Source organism: Carcharodon carcharias, chromosome 1 (genome assembly GCF_017639515.1).
Source record: "Carcharodon carcharias isolate sCarCar2 chromosome 1, sCarCar2.pri, whole genome shotgun sequence".
In the NCBI taxonomy this organism is placed as follows: domain Eukaryota; kingdom Metazoa; phylum Chordata; class Chondrichthyes; order Lamniformes; family Lamnidae; genus Carcharodon; species Carcharodon carcharias.
In genome coordinates this window covers 174,397,239-174,417,751 of record NC_054467.1, presented here as the reverse complement: position 1 = coordinate 174,417,751, position 20,513 = coordinate 174,397,239, and the positions used below count along the sequence as shown (strand labels likewise).

General features: G+C 42.4%; 1 protein-coding gene across 6 annotated transcripts in view; it reads right to left on the bottom strand.

The window, feature by feature from the left end:
• Positions 1-20,513, bottom strand: part of pde4d (phosphodiesterase 4D, cAMP-specific) — a 1,628,454-nt gene that overhangs the window by 255,045 nt on the left and 1,352,896 nt on the right. The window lies entirely within an intron of this gene.

Genomic DNA, 20,513 nt, shown 5'->3' with positions numbered 1-20,513 from the left:
TCACCCACCCACCAACCGTAAGATTGGATGGGCAGCGAAAAATAGTTTTTAATTAAATGATTAAGGGCCTTAATAGGCCACTTGATTATTGGTGGACATGCTGCCGACTTTCACGCGCGCCTGCCGACTGAAATATCACGCAAGTGCGCAATGGCGTCAGGATGCTTGCCCGATGTCATCGTGCACTATTTTACTACAATCGAGTCGGGCACATGCCCGTCCGCAAAACACAAAATCCTGCCCCTTGGCTCAGTAATGGTAACCATGACAGCTATTATCAATTGTCGGTAAAAACTTATCTGGTTCACTTATCTACTTTTACAAAGGAAATCTGCCATTGTTACCTGGCCTACATGTGACTCCATACCCACAGTAATGTGGTTGACCCTTAGCTGCCCCCTAAAATGGCTGAGCAAGCCACTCAGTTCAAGGGCAATTAGGGATGGGCAACAAATGCTGCCCTTGCTGGAGATGCTTACGTAGCGTGAAATAAAATCAAAGGTAGTGGCCAGGATTCTGCTGGGTCAATGGGGTTTTTGCCCACTGGCCGGAGAACTGTCAGTTCTGTTTGGGATCAAGTGCTCTTCGAGTCCCTAGAGCCTGGGCCTTTGGATTACTAGTCCAGTGATATTACCACTATGCCATTGTCTCCTGCTGTTGCTTTGTGTTAGATCATTTTAAATGTTTATTATCTTTTGAATTTTTTTTGAAGATTTATTTAGAATTGGCTTTTTACTATTTCTAATTCTTATCTTATGTGCTGTTATCTTGAGTTAATATTTAGTACTCATAAACCTCAATGAGGAGCCAGATAACCAGTCTTTTAGATCTTACTCTTCTCTACTGTTCTGTTACTGTCATTTTCTTTTATATTGGGGATCATTCTAGTTGTTCCCCTCTGCTCTATTCTGTGGAATTCAAACATAAGTTCAATGCTGCACCTAATGTGCACACAGCCTCATTGTCCAAGACAAAGGCAATCATATCATTAAGTGGCCACCGTTGGGTTTTCCTCATGATTGAGGTCCCCGGCGGCGAATGTCCCACCTGCCAAGAGATGCCAATAATTTCTGCCACCACAAGCAGCAGCGGTGACAGCTGATGCCAAGCACCCCCAGTGGTCCAGAATCATTGTGGGATCCCAGACCAAAGTTGAACGCAGGATTGGGGGGGTGGGGGGAGGCTGGGGGTTGTAGCGCACTGGGAGGCAAGAGCTAGTGGTGGCTTTCAATGCTCCTCCTCATTCTCAATGCCGAGCCCTTTGATTGAGCATTGAGTATCTTAGTATGGAGCGGCTGCTGGCAAACCTGACAGGGTTTGCTTGATTTGATCACGAAGGGTCCTGGAAAGCCAGGCGGCTCCCAATTAACCCCTGAGCCACCATTAAACTGCAGTGGGCTCTGGGATAATTGGTGTCAATTGGCTCATTAATGCAGGTTCTTTCTTTTAACATTGGAATGAAAACATTGGGTGGAATTTAGTACCCGCCCCAATTGTGAGTTTGGTGGTAATTAATGTCCACTTAAGGGCCTCATCCCATCGGCAGTTGAGGGACTAGTCATGCAAGGACTCTGAAAGACAAACACTGTTGGGGTTGTTTGCAGGCTCGTGGGGCAGGGAGTGACGGGGTGCAGGGGCCTGGATCCAACGTTGATCCTGGGTCTCTGGTGGGGGCATTAACAGCAGCAGCCATCACTCCCTTGGTGCCACTGCTGAGCAATGAAGAGCTGCCGGCCTCTGACTAGCTGGCAGCTCTCGGCAGGTGGGACTTCCACCCTCAGGGTCCTTGATCCACAACCATCCAGTTAAATCCCTGATTGGCACTTAATTCAACAGACATTCCCGAAAAGATGCAATGCGGTGGTCTCACTAACTCTCCAGCTGATGGGCGAGACCCCCCATCACCTCCATTGAATGCTGCCCATCATTTCATTCGAACTGAGAGGTGGTTCTGAACTCTGACACTATTTGTATTTTTCCTGAAATGGGTTAAATCTACATTGTACATTATTATTTATTATTGCAAACAACTGAAATAGTCCAAGCACGAAAAAAATGTCTCAGGAATATGAACTGCTTTAAATAGCCTTCTAGCAGACATTTGTTATAACATTCAATAAACTCCATGAACCACACTTTGAGGAGAGTTCTTGCCTACATTTTTTACATCAAGCACATAAGACTACAGTTCAAATGGCATTTATGCTTCAAAGAAAATTCAGCCTGTCATGATGCCCACTAAGTTATCATGTTGTCTTCAGTAGTGCTCTGAACCTTATCTGGATGAATAAATTCAAGTCAACATGTCAATTTTTTTTGTCAGGTTTCCAACCATTTACAAAATGTTGTTTTATAAAGTTCACAGACAACTTTCCCCCACCACCTAACACTGAAATGTGGATTGCCCTGTGGGAGTCTTGGAAATAGTTGGAAACACACTGACTCAGACTGTAAACGTGGCTTACTCCACAATCAAGAGTTCACCGCTGCTCCTCATTAGTCTGACAATTCTGCTTGTGGAAAATGGCAACACTAACAATTAAAGTAGTCAAAACACACTGAATAATGATAAAGACCATAGGTTCAAGATTGCATTCATCCATAGCAACCAAATCAATCCAAAAACTGCCCATAATTGGAATTACTATAGAAAACTTTCAATTAATTTTCAATTTTTACATATTTTTCTGGAAAAACTCATTGCATTTACAGTTTAAGTGCGTCTTCCTTATATCCCTTCTATGTGCATCTGAATCATTGTCTAGAATAACTAATTTGTATATATCAGATATGGTCTACAGTGTAAGAGCTACCCTTTTTACTGCACAATATATCATCCAGACTTTGGGGTCAGAATGTTCATATACAACATTGAAGAATGTGTCATAATCGAAGGCTGCTGATTAAAGTTCAAGTGTTATTTCTATGAGATTTTTTTCTTTATTATTATAGTTACTAAGGGTTCAAGGTCTTTCTAATATTTCATATTAATGCAATGCAAACTGTATTAGATCACTGTACTTGAAATGTCCAAACAATTGCTGTAAATTTATTTAAAGACGAATGGCTTTTCCATAGTACTGCTCACAGATATAATTTGTTGTTCCTTATGTGTTATCCATTAATATATACACTGCACATAAGAAAGTCCACTTACTTTCTGTAAAATGCAAAACATGGACATTCAAATCATAGTATGTGTATTAGACATGACTTAGCCTTCTAAATATCACTGATTAGCCAACTTTGCACACACGGGTGATTCCATGAACCAGTACCCTCTGTGGCAGGCAGCTATTGCAAAAACCTATCTCAGGAAATCAGAGGCGTGGAATCACCTCTACATTTCCTTTTTTACTGGTAGCTCATGGTGATTTTTAAAGAGATTTTGAACCCAAGAAACAGCACCCAATATTGCTCACAGATGGAACAGGACAGTGCTGAAGCTATGACTTTCAAGAGGATGAGTTCCTGCCAGCAAGACCAGCTGCTGCTGAAATAGCTGACATTGCAGCTGAACTTAGTAACATGGGAATCATTAGATAAAAAGAAAACATGGTTTACCTAGTTTGCCTTTACCAATCTGGTAGCCACATGACACAAGAATAATGGAGTTGTTGATTAATCATGACAATTAATTTCTATCAATTAGTCTATACCAGTGACAGGAGCTCTACACAGCATTCTAAGCGCATTCACATCTTGTGATAGTTTCAATTTACTGTCAATCAGGGCCTCCAGATCTCTTTAATTTTCCATACACATTAACTTCTTAGGGCAACATTTTCCCCCTGTCGGGGGAGGGGAAGTGCAGGAGCGGGCGGACTTCTAATCGGCGCCCCTGGTTGGGGCCGCATCGCCATTTTACGTGGGCAGGCCAATTAAGGCCCCAAAGTGCTGCCTCAGGGAGTTCGGCTCTGATTTAAAACTTTCAATAAACATGATTAAAAAATTTCCTTGCCATGTCCCCTTATGTGACACTATCACGTGAGTTGGGACATGACAATAACTTTTATTTAAACATTTAATAAAAATTTAAAAGCCCTCATGAAACCTCATCCTGCCCGTGAATGAGGTTTCATGCTTTTTCTGCGGCCTGCCCGGGCTCCCGGCCTGCCTGCCAACCCAACGGGCAGGTCCATCAATCATGTTAATTAGTTTTTTAATGGCCTTAATAGGCCGTTGACAGTTCGGCGGTCGTGCAGCTGATCCCACTACGCACCCGCAGAACTGAAAATCTAAATGACGTGGGGTGACGTTGGGACGCACGCCCGACATATCCCCACTTCATTTGACAAATCGGTGAGCAGGCCCCACCCCCGTTCACCCACCAGAAGATGCTGCCCTTAGTTTGTGGCTGATTCCAGAATCAGACCAGAATCTGCCTGAGAGGGTGGCCAACAAAGCTCATTGGGAAGTCCCACTGTTTAAAGATGCTGTATAGGTTCAAGTTGGAGCATTTGTTCATACAGCTATCATATTGAGTTCTGTCTGATTGCTGGTCAAGTTTGTCCGAGATTGTGGTTACATTATGTTGCCTCTGAAAGCATGTCATGTTGGGTTTAGCTTAAGTGCGAGATTTGTTGAATTTTGCCTGAGAGTGAAATCAAGTAGGTGTTGAGCAGAGTGTGCATTCCTAAAGTTGCATTCAAAGGTTATTGAGGCCTGGGATTTCTCCATTGGTGTGCCGAACACATTGCTGTAAGTTTTATAAATCTCCTTCATTTTATTTCTAGGAGCATATGATAATCCAATCAAGACAGAGTTCACAATAATTAAAGTAACAATTTAAGGTTTTTCCTCTCAATGTGGCCCTGTGTGAAGTCTATTGCAGCATTTGTAATTTTGGGAGGTAATTTTTTTCTGCAATATAACTGGATAGAACTTTATGTAGCAGATAATTGAGGAGTAAATTTAAATTGAAAAGCTGCTTTTAACAAAAATGGATGGTGAATAACAAAAATCTAGTGAAAGTAATAAATAACCAATTAGAATAGGCTTCACAATTAACCAATGAAGAAGAAAGCTGACAGTCTTTACAGTTTTAAATTTAGACAATAGACACTGTTTTAACTAAAACAGTAGATACACTCAGCATTTTCAGACTCAATTTATTTTTTGTCTTCAGTTGTTGAAATATGCAAATTCCAGAGATCACTAATTTATGTGTGCTTCTAAACTAATTATAAATATGTATACAAGCAGCATCTTGATCAAATTATACTCATTTCTTTTTATTTATTCACCCTGGCTGGAAGATGAGCTGAGGATCTCAGAATCACAGAGCGCAAAAGAGGCCCTTCGGCCCACCAACACATGAGAAACACCTGACCTACCTAGCTAATCCCATTTACCAGCACTTGGCCCATAGCCTCTCATCCCAGAACTTGATCAATATCACTTCACAGCCCAGTGTTGGAAGGTACATGAGAATAACTTGGGTGGCCGGTCCTCTGATCTTTACATCTTCATCCAAGTGTCTCTTCTACTGGCCAGCTCATCATAAAAACATGGCTCGGACCAGAAACGTGTGGAGAATTAGAGGCAGTCTATTCTGATACTGGAGATTACCTTCTGCCCCTATGGAAAAGGGGCTTTTGTTTTTAAAGTTACATTCTGTACATTAATATCAAGGAGATGCATTTTGTTATAATATTGGAATGAATCCTGCATCATTCATATTTTGATAGTACTTAGAAACTTTCTTTATGGCACCCCAGGTTTAAAAAATTATGCATTTTAAAACAAGTGATGATGACACCCTCTCTAATTAGAACTATGGTAGTTATTGGTTAGCCCATAGAATCCAATCTTGTTCTTATCACCGTACAACTGTCTGAGTGAAACCCTAATTAACTAATTGTCTGTGACCTTAATTTCATCACAGCTACACCTACCCAGCTTTTACTGCACTATTCTAGTGTGTGTCCTTTACAAATACTACATTTCAGCTGTAACATGAAATGAAGATATTCATCAACATTTCTCTCTCTTCAGTACAAGTCTTGCTTGGTGACTTCTAGCTCTAATTTGTGAAGCAGTACAAGGTTGCTTGAAATCCTGATTTGACCAGATGGAGTATGGACATTTAGAACATGTGACCATGAGAGATGTCTAATCATTAATAATTAAGCCACTTTTAATTATAAACAACAGCACTATATTCAAGCTCAGTGGCAGTGGATTGACAAAATAAAACTGACAAGCATACAGCAGTAGCTGCCATCTCAAGATCTCCACTCTTCAGTGTAGTTTTGGTGATCATTGTGTACAAAATTAATGCTATTAAGGCTTCTCAGAATTTCATATTAAGCGACCATAGGATTGCACAATTAAGTGAATAACAAACTATCAAGCCAACATTGTGGAATTAAGCTTGGGCTGATAAGTGGTAAGCAGTAAGTAACAGAAGTGCCAGGCAATGAACCATCTCCAACAGGAAAGAAACTAAATATCTCTCCTTGACATTCAATAGCATTACCATTGCTGAATCACTCACTATCAACATCCTGGGGGTTACCATTCACGAGAAACTAAACTGGACCAGCCATATAAACACTGTGGCTAAAAGAGCAGTTTAGTGGCCGAGAATCCTGCGGTGAGTAACTCACCTCTTGACTCCCAAAGCCTGTCCTGTCCACCATCTACAAGGCACAAGTCAGGAGTGTGATGGAATTCTGTCAACTTCCCTGGATGAGTCCAGTTCCAACAGCATTCAAGAAACTTGACACCATCTAGGACAAAGCAGCCCATTTCATTGAAACCCTATCCACCGCCTTAAACATTTAGTCCCTCCACCAAAGACACACAGTGGCAGTAATGTGTACCATCTGCTAGATGTACTGCAACAACTCTCCAAGGGTCCTTCGACAGCACCTTCCAAACCCACAACCTCTACCTCCTAGAAGGACAAGGACAGCAGATATATGGGAACACCACCTGCAAGTTCTCCAAATCACATTCAATTCTGACTTGGAAATATATCGTTGTTCTTTAAGGTGAGAGGGACTTCTGCTTTTGACAGAAATGTGTGAAACGCTGTGCATAAGGAAAGCTTGATAATAGGGCATTTGTTATTATTTAGAAATGCTATTAAGCTTTCCTTAAGCACAGCATTCACACATTTATGTCGGAAGCAGAGGCCTCTCTCACCTTATGGCATAAAGATGATGCATTGCATGCTTTCATATGAGTTTTTAACAAGGCCAGCAATTGAAAACTTAAATTGTATCTGTATTGTGAGAAGAAAAAAACAGGGGCAGATTTTTGCTCCCAGAGTGGGTAGCTTGAGTCGAGAAATTTCCTGACTCGACAGACTGGGCGCAGTAAAAAAGTACAATTTTTGTTCCAGGAGCATGGGTGGGATAAACACAAACACGCCGACCCCTGAAGCAGAGCATAAGCAGACACAGGAAAGGGTGAGAATTGAAGTGGGCTGGTTAGAAGGCCAAGCTCAGTTCTCTGGGACATTGTCCCAGTTATTTAAGAAGCTGTTAAGCCCTCTACCACTGACTCCTCACCCACCCACCCAACCTCAACTCCTCTCATGGCCCCCATGTCAACTCAATGCCAACAACCCACTCACCCCTAGTCCTAATGCCACCTTCATAGCCACTCATTCAATATCCATCATGGGCAGACTTCAGAAATCATGTGCAAATGAAAAGAATTATAACAATCTATTACAGCTCTCAATCACATACCCTCCCATTCATGAAATCAATTCAAAGCTTTTAATTCTCCTCAAGTGGTTAATCTCTTATAAAAATAAACAAACTTCTATTCAGACCCCACAGCAGACAGCTAATCATTTAATAGCCTCTTTAAAATCTCAATCAAACTGTGAACTCAGAACACCCCTGTGAGATAATGTAGCTTTTGAAACCCAGCCAAGCATTCATATTACATAATAAAAGCCCTTGGGGAAATGTCAACAAACATTTTTTCTGAAACTGCACGTACAAATGCTAATTCTTTTCTAACCTACATGAAATGGTTGCCAATCAAAGCAGTCCAGCAGAGAATTTTTATTAATTCTCAGTGACAGTTTCAGCTTTTTATTTTTTTTAAAGATCAGGCAATAAAAAAACTTCAAATCATGACACCTACGATCTTACCTGCCTTTCAAGAGACTCTACATCAATCTGTGACTTCCACATTGGGAGTTAAGGTCTAAACAGTTTAAACGGGGTCTGTTTGAATATAGCCCTTCTTGACTCTGCAAAAATCCATTTTCTTGGGAAGTAGGATTGATGAATGTAAAAATTATCTGGTGTTAACAATCAGGGAATGTGAGCTATCTCCAAAAAAGTTTAATCCAATGAAGCTAATCTGCCTTCAGTTTTCTGAATAAATAATGTGTGCACATTCAACGCTATGAAGGGAAATCCTGCCTCCTGTATGATTTTCACAATCATTAACATGTGTCTGCCAGACACAAATTCTAAAAAGGCTTTATTCCTAACCTAGACACTTCTCCAATAATATAACCACTCTCTACTTCATCATCCAAAGAGGGGAAATATTATCAGCCTGCTAAGAAAGAACTTGAGTTCCTTCAATGAAACAGGGTGTATGAAAGGTCATCTGATTTGACCTGTTTGACATATCCATCGTCAGAGACACGTCTGATGCTGGGGTTTATTCTGCAGATCATTGGCCAATCTCTTTGTTCACTGACTGTGTTGAAGGCATATCAGGATTTGTGGGACAACTAAAAACATCACTGTTCCCAAAAACAAACACATTATTGAAAGCCTTTGTGTTTTTTGCAGTATGTAATATGCTTTAGAGATGTTACTTTTAAATCCTCATACACTACTGCTTTCTTTCTTGCTTAACTGTTAAAACTTGTAGTTTATTGTCCTGTTTTATTTTGCTTCTGAGTATGTTTAACTCTTGTAACAAATTGATCTACCCTTTTAAACTAAATGACATGTTCTGATATTATAGTGTTTTTCTGCTGTCAAGAAGATGAGGAAAGTACAATAAAAATCCTATTAGGCAGTTGATGCAAAGGACTTGATTTTCAATTGTCCATGGGGGTAAGAATACTTGCTTTGAAAATAGAGCTCTCTGATGGCGTAGCAGGTCCCAACGCCTCCGGGACGCAATACTATTTTCAAAGCAAGGGCGAGGGTTGAGCACCCGTCAACCCGCTGCCTCAATTAACTGCCCGTTAAGCTCCTTGATAAGCACATTAAAGGGGCGAGGAGGACCATAAGGTGATTTTCAAGTTGCGGATTGGTGATCTCAAACAGTCTGGTGCATGTTAGCACACACAATCCAGTGCAATACAGGGAGCCATTAAGTAATGTTTTTACTGAGGAAAGTTTTTTGGCAATAACAGTTGTCTCCAGTCAGATGCAGTCCCTATTTTGTTGGCTACTTGGCCACTTCTCTGTGCTGCGAAGCTGCTGGCCTTTGATGATTGTGCTCAGCAGACAGCTTCCACATCCTAGCAGAGTCTGGCACCACTAATTGGGCACCGAACTCGCCTCTGACCCAATTAAGGCATCTGCACATGGAGATACCATTGCATTAACGGTGCAGGTACAGCACAGGAGCAGGATCTGGAAATTTACCAGACATTCCTGACCCAGATTGATAATCCCAGGAAGATAGCTTAGTAAAGAGTAATTGTTTGCCCTGAGACACATTAAACAAATTGGGCTTAAATTATGCAGGACATTTTAAGGGACAGATTGTTGCAGGGTGAGAGACCCTTTCCCAAATTTCTGGGACAAGCTCATTTATGAACTCATAGTCGACATTGTGGAGCTGTAGAAGTTTCAAAAGAAAACTGCTGCCCTGAGGGAGAAACTGAGACCAAAGATCAACGTGAGAAACAAAATGTCACTTCTGGTTGGAAATCATGTGAAAGCATTAAAAAGCCCCCTGGGCTTGATTACTTATGGACATGACACCTGCTGTTTGTGGGGATTTGCTGTGCGCAGACTGGCTGCCACATTTCCTACATTACGACAGTGACTACGCTTCAAAAGTGTTTAATTGTGTCATGTCAATAAGACATGAAAACAAACCAAAAGTGCGTACATCAAACTTTATTCTTCCTTGCTTTTTTAAAAATTGACTTTTGCTAAACCAAAAAGATGGCTGCTACATGTCACATGACTCACAGGATTGGCCATCTGTCCTGGAAGCTTCCAATGGAGTTACAATGGGGTATGAGATTCCACAAGGATGGGAGGGAGCTCTTTTGTTCTTGTAACTCCATTGGAAGCTTCCAGGAGGTGTTGAAGTTGATGATAATATCTAAACGAATGTGCTAATTAAGAATGGATGGTAGGGCACTCAAGGTACAGCTCTAGTGGGCTAGACCTCCATTCCTGTTGCTGCAGTATAGTAAACCATCCGTTGTATGTGGCGGAAGGTGTAGGATTTCTTTTGTTCCATTCTTGATATATTGGTCCAGTTTGACTAGTTTTTTTTGTGAGACCTCTGCGAGGATCAGGTGGAAATATATTCGGGGTATCATATGCGTTTTAAGGATTTCAATCCTCTGGATAGGCTGAAGAGCTGCCTTCTTCAGATTCTCTATCCACATAACGATTTTGGATCCCCATTGCTCCTCAGTGACACCTGCCCATGGGTCGATTCTGGCACCCAGATATTTCTCCGTCTCTCCTGGTGGTATGTAGGAGATCGGACCTCCTTTCAGTTGCCAATTCGCTCTTGTGTTGTACAGGAACGCCTTCCTTTTGTGGATGAAGTGGAAGCCCTTGGTCTTCCTGGCATTCATCTCCAGTCCCGTCTTTTGGCAGAAGTCCTGTACAATTGCCAAGTTCTTAGTCATGCTGGCATAGGAGTCACTGAGCAGAGCAATGTCGTATTGGAGGCCACCTATTTCCATTATTTTTAAATTTTTTATGCCCCCCCCACCCCCACTAGAGCCCAACCCCCCACCTTAAACCAGCTTATATTTCACCCCACTCCTCGGATTCACCCAGTTCTGCTGAAGGGTCATGAGGACTCGAAACGTCAACTCTTTTCTTCTCCACCAATGCTGCCAGACCTGCTGAGTTTTTCCAGGTAATTCTGTTTTTGTTTTGGAGTTCCAGCATCCGCAGCTTTTTGTTTTTATCACACCTGGGACTGTCCAGATCCACTTCAAAAGGAGACTGTTGAGGGGACAATGGAAGTAATTTGCATCTTGATGAGCTTACCCCTCTAGAGAAGTCACAGTTTCTGTCCAGACAATGGCTTCCCAAAACAAGGTCCTCAACATGGATGGTGACTCTTTCACAGGCTAATGATTGGCACATTATAAGCCATAACAAAAGATACCAGACCCAGACACCACATAAACATTCCTTTTGAAATCATGGTGAAGGAAGGACACATGAAAATCTATATTAATTCAAGAGCTGAGAAACAAGCAGTCAGCTGATTATTTCTATGTGGTAAAGAATAATAGCAGGTCTCCCAGCTGTTTGATTTAAAAAGTTTTAGTTCATAGCCTGCCACGCTGTCTAAGCACAGGAATCCCATCGTGCTGCATTGTCATTCAGTTCAAGGATTTTTGTGCTGCTGTCTCCAACCAGGAACTCATCTGGACTGAACTCTGCCACGAAAGAAGCACCCTTTGGAATTTTATTTTCTGGACTCTGGAAATGTGAACTAATATTCATTTCTGTGGTTCTCTTACTATTGTTATCCATAGCTGTAAAAACTCGCTCTTTTCTATCCCCCCATACTGTCCATGCATGTGTGTGAGATTGCGAACATCCACCCCACCAACTGCTTCTCGCCACCCTCCATCATCCATCCAGGTTTGAATGTGAAATAAAGTAACCTTCTGAGTTGATCATAAAGAGAGTTTGCTGTATGTTACTTATAAAATTGAACCAAACAAACTGAGGGTTTGAGGAACCACATCACAGACTACTTTAAAAATATTTTTTAAAACACTTCTGCCTGTGGACAGATGGTGACAGGATAAAGAAGTTCCGTTTGCCTCTCTCTTGTTCATAACAATTGGCTGTAAAGTGCTTTTAGATGTCCATTTTTCATGAAAAATGCTAAATAAATGCAAGTCTTTTGTCTTTTTCTTTTTGGGGGTTTTGGTGCATTTAGAAGGCCAAAATGGAATCAATGCCTACTTATCTTTTCATTCAAGGTACGTGGGCTTCGTTGACAGCATTAATTATCCATCCCTAATTTCCCTCAGATTCCACCAAACCTAAAATTGGTTAAACATGATTTCCCTCTCACAATACCATATTGACTCTGCCCAGTTACCCTGAATGCCCTAAGTGCTCCATTATAATGTCTTTAATAGTAGTTTCTCATTTTTTTCCTGATGCTAAGCTAACTGGCCTGTAGTTTCCTGTTTAATGTCTCCCTCCCTTTTTGAATAAAGGAGTTACATTTCCTATTTTACAAGCAAATGGAACCTTCCCCGAATCTAGGGAATTTTGGAAAATTAAAACCAACGCATCAACTATGTCACGAGCCACTTCTTTTAAGACCCTAGGATGAAGTTTATCAGAGCCCAGGGACTTGTCAGCCTGTCGCTCCAACAATTTGCTCAGTACCATTTCTCTGGTGATTGGGTTCCTCCCTTCCTCACATTTCCTGATTTACAGCTATTTCTGGGATGTTACTTGTGAACTATAGTGAAGACTGATGCAAAGTACCTGTTCATTCATCTGCCATCTCCTTATTTTCCATTATTAATTCCCTAGACTTAATTTCTGTGGGCCAGCACCCACTTTGTTAACTCTTGGGTCAGAATTTTCCCGTCGGCGAGTTGGGGGCAGGGCCCAATCGCCACCGTGAATATGATGCGGGATGACGCCGGGTTCCCCCTGACGTCATCCCGGTCCATTTAAATCTTTAGGAAGGCGGGTGGATAGCGAAATCAGCTGTCCACCTGCCAACCTCTCAATGGCCAATTGAGGCCACTGACAGGATAATTGAGATAATTAAAGACCCTGCCCATCCAACCTTAAGGTTGGCAGGCAGGCCAGGAGCCCCATTGGGCTTCTGATAAGATATGAAACCTCATCCACTGGCAGGATGAGGTTTCATGTCCATTTTTAAAAGCCTTAGTAAAGTTTCTGTGCTTCTTATTAACATATCCCACCTCATGTGACATTGTCACAAGAGGGGAACATGTTAATAATTTTTTAATTTTTCTATTTTTAAAGTTTTGTAGACTGCCAGTAATCTCCCTGAGACAGCACTTAGTCTCAGGGAGCAGTGCACTCTTTCGCATGCATGGGTGCGAAAGAGCACACTCCCCCCACACAGGAAGTACATAGTGCTTCCTGTCAGGCAGGCCGCTGGGCAGGCCTTAATTGGCCCGCTCACTCAAAATGGCGGCGGGCCCCATTTCAGCGGCGGGGTTTGGCTGCCCGTCCACCACCGAGCCAGTGGGGCCCGCCTGCCCATCGAGGGCTAGATTCTGCCCGAATCAGGTCAGTCATGATCTCAATGAATGGCAGAGCAGGCTCAAAGGGCCAAGTGGCCTACTCCTACTCCCAATTCGTATGTTCTTTTCTTTTTTAAATGACTATAGAAATTCTTACTATCAGTCCTTATATTTCAAGCTAGCTTGCTCTCATACTCCAATTTTACCCTCCTTATTAATCTTTGTCAGTCTTAGCTTTTTAAAAAAAAATTCTGTCCAATCTTCTGGCCTGCCACCCATCATTGTGAAATTATATGCTTTTTCTTTAAGTTTGACACTCTCTTTAACTTATTTAGTTAACCATGAATGGCGGGTCCTCCTCATGGAATTTCTTTTTCTAATTGGAATGTATCTACTCTGTGTATTCTGAAATAACCCCTTAGAAAGACAAAGGCAACAGACACATGGGAACACCACCACCTGGAAGTTCCCCTCCAAACCACTCAATTCTGACTTGGAAATCTATCTCCGTTCCTTCACTGTTGCTGGGTCAAAGTCCTGGAACTCCTTCTCTAACAGCACTGTGGGTCCACAGCGACTTCAGCTGTTCAAGAAGGCACCTTACCACCATCTTCTCAAGGGTAATTAGGGATGGGCATGCCAGAGAAGCCCACTTCCTGTAAATGAATAAAAAGTCTGCCACTGCATCTCTATTGACATATCCCATAACCTAATTTGGAAGGAGTAATTTGACAAGGAAGTATTCAATGAACAGCATGACACTAGGAAGTTCTGAGGAACAAAGGGGCCTAGGCGTGTGTGTCCATAGATCTCTGAAGGCAGAGGGGCATGTTAGTGGGGTGGTGAAAAAGGCATATGGGACACTTGTCTTTATCAATCGAGGCATAGATTACATAAGTAGGGAGATCATGTTTGAGTTGTATGGAACCTTGGTGAGGCCACAGCTGGAGTACTGTGTGCAGTTCTGGTCGCCACATTATAGGAAGGAGTGAGTGCACTGGAGGGGATGCAGAGGAGATTCACCAGGATATTGCCTGGGATGAAACATTTAAGTTATGAAGAGAGGTTGGATAGACTTGGGTTGTTCTCGTTGGAGCAGAGAAGACTGAGGGGTGACCTGATCGAAGTTTATGAGGGGCATGGACAGGGTGGATATGGAGCAGCTGTTCCCCTTAGTTGAAGGGTCAGTCAAAATGGGACACAAGTTCAAGGTGAGGGCCAGGAGGTTTAGGGGGGATGTGAGGAAAAACCTTTTTACCCAGAGGGTGGTGACAGTCTGGAATGCGCTGCCTGGGAGGGTAGTGGAGGCGGGTTGCCTCACATCCTTTAAAAAGTACCTGGATGAGCACTTGGCACATCATAACATTCAAGGCTATGGGCCAAGTGCTGGTAAATGGGATTAGGTAGGTAGGTCAGGTGTTTCTCATGTGTTGATGCAGACTCGATGGGCCGAAGGGCTTCTTCTGCACTGTGTGATACTGTGATTCTAATTTGCTAGTTCACTTTAGCTATCTCTGCTTTCATGCCCTCATAATTGCCCTTATTTAAGTTTAAAATACTAGTCCTAGACCCACACTTCTCTCCCTCAAACTGAATGATCGCTGCTATCTAAAGGCACCTTCACTAGGTCATTAATTAATCCTATCTTGTTACCAGTCTAGTAAAGCCTGCTCTCTGGTTGGTGCCAGAATGTGATGTTCTAAGAAACTAACCTGATAACATTCTACGAATTCCTGATCTAGGCTACCTTTGCCAAACTCACTTTTCCAGTCCATATGTAGATCAAAATCCCCCATGATTATTGCTGTACCTTTCTGACAAGCTCCCATTACTTCTTCCTTTATTTCCCATCCTAGCATGTCGTTATTGTTAGGGGGACTGTACACCACTCCCACAAGTGACTTCTTGCCTTTATCAGTTCTCCTCTCTACCCAAACCACTTCTACATCCTGATTTCCTGAACTTAGGCCATCCCTCTCTAATGTGCTAATACCATCATTAATTCACAGAGCCACCACTTCAACTTTTCCTAGCTTCCTGTCCTTCCTAAATGTCATGTACCCTTCAATATTCAGGTCCTAATCTAAGTCATCTTGCAGCCATCTCACTGTAATGGCTATCAGATGGTATTTATTTATTTCTATTTAGGCAACCAGATCATCTGTTTTGTTTTGAATGCTATATGCATTCAGATACAGAGCCTTTAGCTTTGTCCTTATATTGTTTTTGTATCCTCTAGCCTTATCTGCTGATTTACCTTTAGATTTGTACTCTCTATCCCTTCTTGTCACAGTCTGTTTATCATTTCCCATATTAATACTTTCCTCTCTTGCCTTGTCCCTACTCTTTAATTTACCACATCTTCCCAAATTTGATCCCTTGCCCCCAATATTTAGTTTAAAACCCTCTCTACTTACCTAGTTATGCAGCTCTCTAGAGCACTCATCACAGCAGGTTCAGGTGTAGACAGTCCCAATAGTACAGCCCCCACTTTTTCCAGTACTGGGGCTAGTGCCCCACGAACTAGAGCCCATTTTTCCCACACCAGTCTTCGAGCCATGCATTCATCTCTCTAACTTTATTCACCCTATACCAATTTACATGTGGTTCAGATAATAAGCAAGAGATCTTTCAGTCAAAACTTTGGAACTCCCTCCTAATAACACTGTGGATGTACACATAGGCCGCAGTGGCTCAAGATGGCAGCTCACCATCACCTGCTCAAGGGCAATTGGGGATGGACAACAAATTTCGACCTTGCCAGTGACTCTTATATTCAAGAATAAATAAAAAATGTGCTATTCATGTCAGTGGTTCAAACTACTTATAATCTGTGTAACTATTGTAGTTATTTTAAAAAGTTTAAAATCAAAATGACTTTGACACTTATATCCTTAAAAAATAATATTTCAGCTCTTGGTAGTTCAACATTGAAGACGTTTCATAGGCCCAGATCTTCTGATCTCCGGGTGCACCCACCAAGATACACTGTGGGACTCCTCAGAAGCCCCGACGCAAGGACTCCGTAGGAATTGCCCACGAAGTTTGAACTTCCAATGGGCAATTCCCCTACTCCCTGGGACCCTCCGAAAAAGTCTCCAACTCTGGGTTAGAGTCAAAGATGTTGAACAGTTCCTATTTACTTACTTGGATTGTTACCCAGGAATGTTAGACAGAAAAATCCTAGTCTAGCTCCTGGGTAACTAAACAACTGCTCTCCAAACACTCACGCTGATCCCTCCAGCTTTCCCCTTGACATCATGACCCCCACCCCCAAATCCTCCATGACCTGACCTGACTAGCCCATGACATGGCTTAACTAGCCCTCGCCATCTGACAATCCCACTGATTCCCCCCAACCTGACCTGACTAGTCCCCAAACCCAATCTGACAAACCTCACAACTCAACTCCCCTTGTCCCACCCATTCCCACCCGACCTAATCTCATTACCCTCCGACTCGACCTGAATAGCCCTCATCAAACAACTATCCTTAGACTCACCATCAACCCAACCTGATTAGCCCAGACTTGACATACCCTCACGATCCAACCCCACTACCCCTAGACGCACCTACCCATTCACCCACCTGCCACCCTACCTGCTGGCCATCCTACCCAGCTGTCTCTCTACCTACATGTTGCCCTGCCTACCTGCCACACTATCCACCAGCCGCCTTACCACCTCACCCACTTGCTACTCTGCCACCTTACCCAGCTGCCACCCTGCCACCCTACCCAACTGCCACCCTACCTTTACCCACTTACCTTACCCACCCTATCCCCTTAGTCACTACTCTCCATAGTTTTTCAAAGAAACTCTGGGACATTTAAACTCTTTACTTAGCGAATATGGCAGCTAGCGCTGTAAAAATGGGGTGTGGTTTCTGCATGGATTCTCTCCGCTGCTCCCTCTGAGGTTTGATCCATTGTCTGAGTTATGCAGGATCCTCCATCGGAAGATTGGCCAGAAAAATCGGGGAAGATAAGTATGCATTTTTTGTATGATCAGGATTGGAAATAGGGGCTCTGACCCTGGACGGAAGATTTGGGCCATAGCCATTCATTTAGGTAAACCTGCTTACATATGTGCTAAAGGATTCTATCACACCAATATAATTGGTGGATCAAGCTCTGGTGGTGATTATCCCGCTAATTGTGAGAATTAGTATCATTAGATAATTGGAACACTGCATGCATTCTTTGAAAATATGCCTACTGCCAGCCCATTAACCAAACGCAGGAGAACATAAACACAAAAGAATTTGTCACTTTCGCACCAGTTCTCCAAGTGGGAGCCTGGCATGGAGCTGAACAGGTGAGGCAAATGTAAAAAGAGCGAAGAAATGAGTGGAAATATGACTAAACTAGGAGCATCACTGTGATGTAATGCGCCTACGCCACCCATAAAAGTACAGTCTGGTTTCAGGTATACTGATGAACTGGCTTATCTAACAAATTCAAATTTGTTCATGTAACATGTTAATACCTGATTCAACTAACAAGTATTATTTAAGAAATGAAGTCTGCCAATTCCCCAACTTTGGCTATTCCTTTTACTTCGAGATGACTAGATCATAATGGTCCAAAAATGGGTACAGTAGACTGAAAAACCCAGCACTACAGTCCAATGATATGCTATGCTACAGGCAGACAAACCTGAATTATAATCCAACTGATTTATGAGAAGAAACTTGAGCATATTGTGACTATCTACATTGCAATGAACGGGCTAACAGGAAATTTAACTTCGAGATTATATAGTGATCAGGAACAGAATTTAAAAAAATCTCTGGGCAGGTCAGCTAAACCATGAGATAAAAACAAAAAAACTGCGGATGCTGGAAATCCAAAACAAAAACAGAATTACCTGGAAAAACTCAGCAGGTCTGGCAGCATCGGCGGAGAAGAAAGGAGTTGACCTTTCGAGTCCTCATGACCCTTCAACAGAACTAGCACCCTAGTTCTGTTGAAGGGTCATGAGGACTCGAAACGTCAACTCTTTTCTTCTCCGCCGATGCTGCCAGACCTGCTGAGTTTTTCCAGGTAATTCTGTTTTTGTTCTGCTAAACCATGGGCTGGATTTTGTGTCCTCACTGGAGCCAGGAATGGAGGTGGGGAGGCATCAAAAATAGCATCACTGGCCTGTGTCCAGGTTCTCCAGGTCCAACCTGCCCCGGGCAATTTTTCCAGAGGCGCGGAGTGTGGGGACTGGGAGAGCTACCCATCCGTACATGCCAGGTAGCCGATTAAGCTTGTAAAGGTGTACTTAAGGCTAAATGAAAGAGGCCTACTGGAATTTTCCATTTGGCCTCCAGATTCCCAGAGGTGACAGTGGGAAGGTTAATTGGCTGGAGGCAGCATCTTGGTGGCAGACCTGGAGCAGCACTCCAAGCAGGCTTCGAGGTCTGCCCTGCCTGCTTTGGTGCAGCAGCAGTCAATGGGCACACTGTACCTGGGTTGCCCTCCACAGTGTGGTAGCCTGACTTTAAAAGCCATTTTTTATTCAATTTTTGAAAAAGTTGGAGAAAAGGTGTCTCCATTTTGAATTGTCCTCTCCCTCACTTACTGTTGTCGGGTGTTGGTTACAGTTTGGTAGGTCTGAAAAAGTCTTCATAGTCATACGTAGGTTAATTACAAGTCTTTACTGATTCTTAGAACTATTTACAAATATGCAGTAAAGGGTACAAGCTAGGTGCTGTATGCATGCTTGCTAGTACACACGGCTTTGTCCAACCCTAGAGTGACCCTGGGTGTGGGTCATGTGCTCTCTTACATCACTATGTGGGCAGATCTGTATTCAGTCCCACATTAACGCTATACATGCCAGACCTGCACACTACACTTATCTGCAATGCTGTCATGGTATCCTGCTGCTGCTTTTAAGGCCACTGGAAGGCCACTGATTGGGCTTCCAGTTTCAAGAGCCCATCCAACATTCTGAATTGAATCTGACCTCCGGCCATTAATTCCCACAAATGGGGGCTTCTGACCTCCATTTGAACCTGACAGCGTGATTCAGAAGCCTGCAGGAAAAATCAAGCCCCCATGTTCTGCAGTTCAACTGCTGCCCTGACTGAGGTCAGAGATGATAAGGTGTGGACCAGTAACATAAGTGATGCAACCATAATCTGTTTTGTCACCTTTCTGCCAAAAGTAAATGTAGCACAAAAGCTCACTAATAGTTAGGTTCATTTCCTCTCCAAAGGGTTTCTCTTGGTACAATAAGATAGTAAACAGTTATCATAACTACTGAGTAGGATAGAAACAGCAGAGAAAACAAATCTTTCTCTGGTTAGAATAGAGCCTCTGGTTCTCCCCTTGTGGATGACTTTGAAATATTCTTAGCATTTCATGGGAACATGTCCTGAGTTTCTCAATCGCTAACAGATATTGTGCTTGTCTTTGTTTGCTTAATGGGTTACTATGCTTCACACAACAGCTGTTAAGTGTAAGTTAATTATTTGTATTAGCTGTGCCATTTTTATGTAACCAAATCTTGAATTCCACAGCAATGCTGTTAAAGCAAATGCTGTTAAAGCAAATCTGTAAAATAGATCACATTAGCAATGTGATTCTTCGATAGAGTTTGAAATTTTAAATTGTGGTTAACACAAAATTTGGAGTTTAATAGACTTCAATCCAAGAAGTGACTACGCTGAACAATCAAAAGCAAACCTACCATACCTTTATCATAGCAGACAATACACACTGCATCATTTTAGAAATAAGTAAGTTAATATATTCAGCTGAAATATCTTTGTCCATTATTTCCATGAAGGTGTTATTCTGTTCATTTTAAATGAGTTAACTCCTTTGCTAAGATAATAGGCAAATATATTTCATAAAATTATATAATTGCGTGCGTTACTAATATTGCATTCCAACTCATATCTGTGGTACTGTGAACCTTAATTTATCAATATTCAAAAAACTGTCGGAATTAGAGACAAAGGCCTGAATTTTTGTTCTCACATCACTGGAGAATTACCGGCTTCGCAAACCTTCCGTCCATATACGTGGCCCCAAAACCCCGAATGTAAGATTTTTGATCTTGGGTGGTGATGGGGGTGCGGGGGGGTGGTGCTGGTGGCGGCGGTTGGTGATGGGCTATAATAG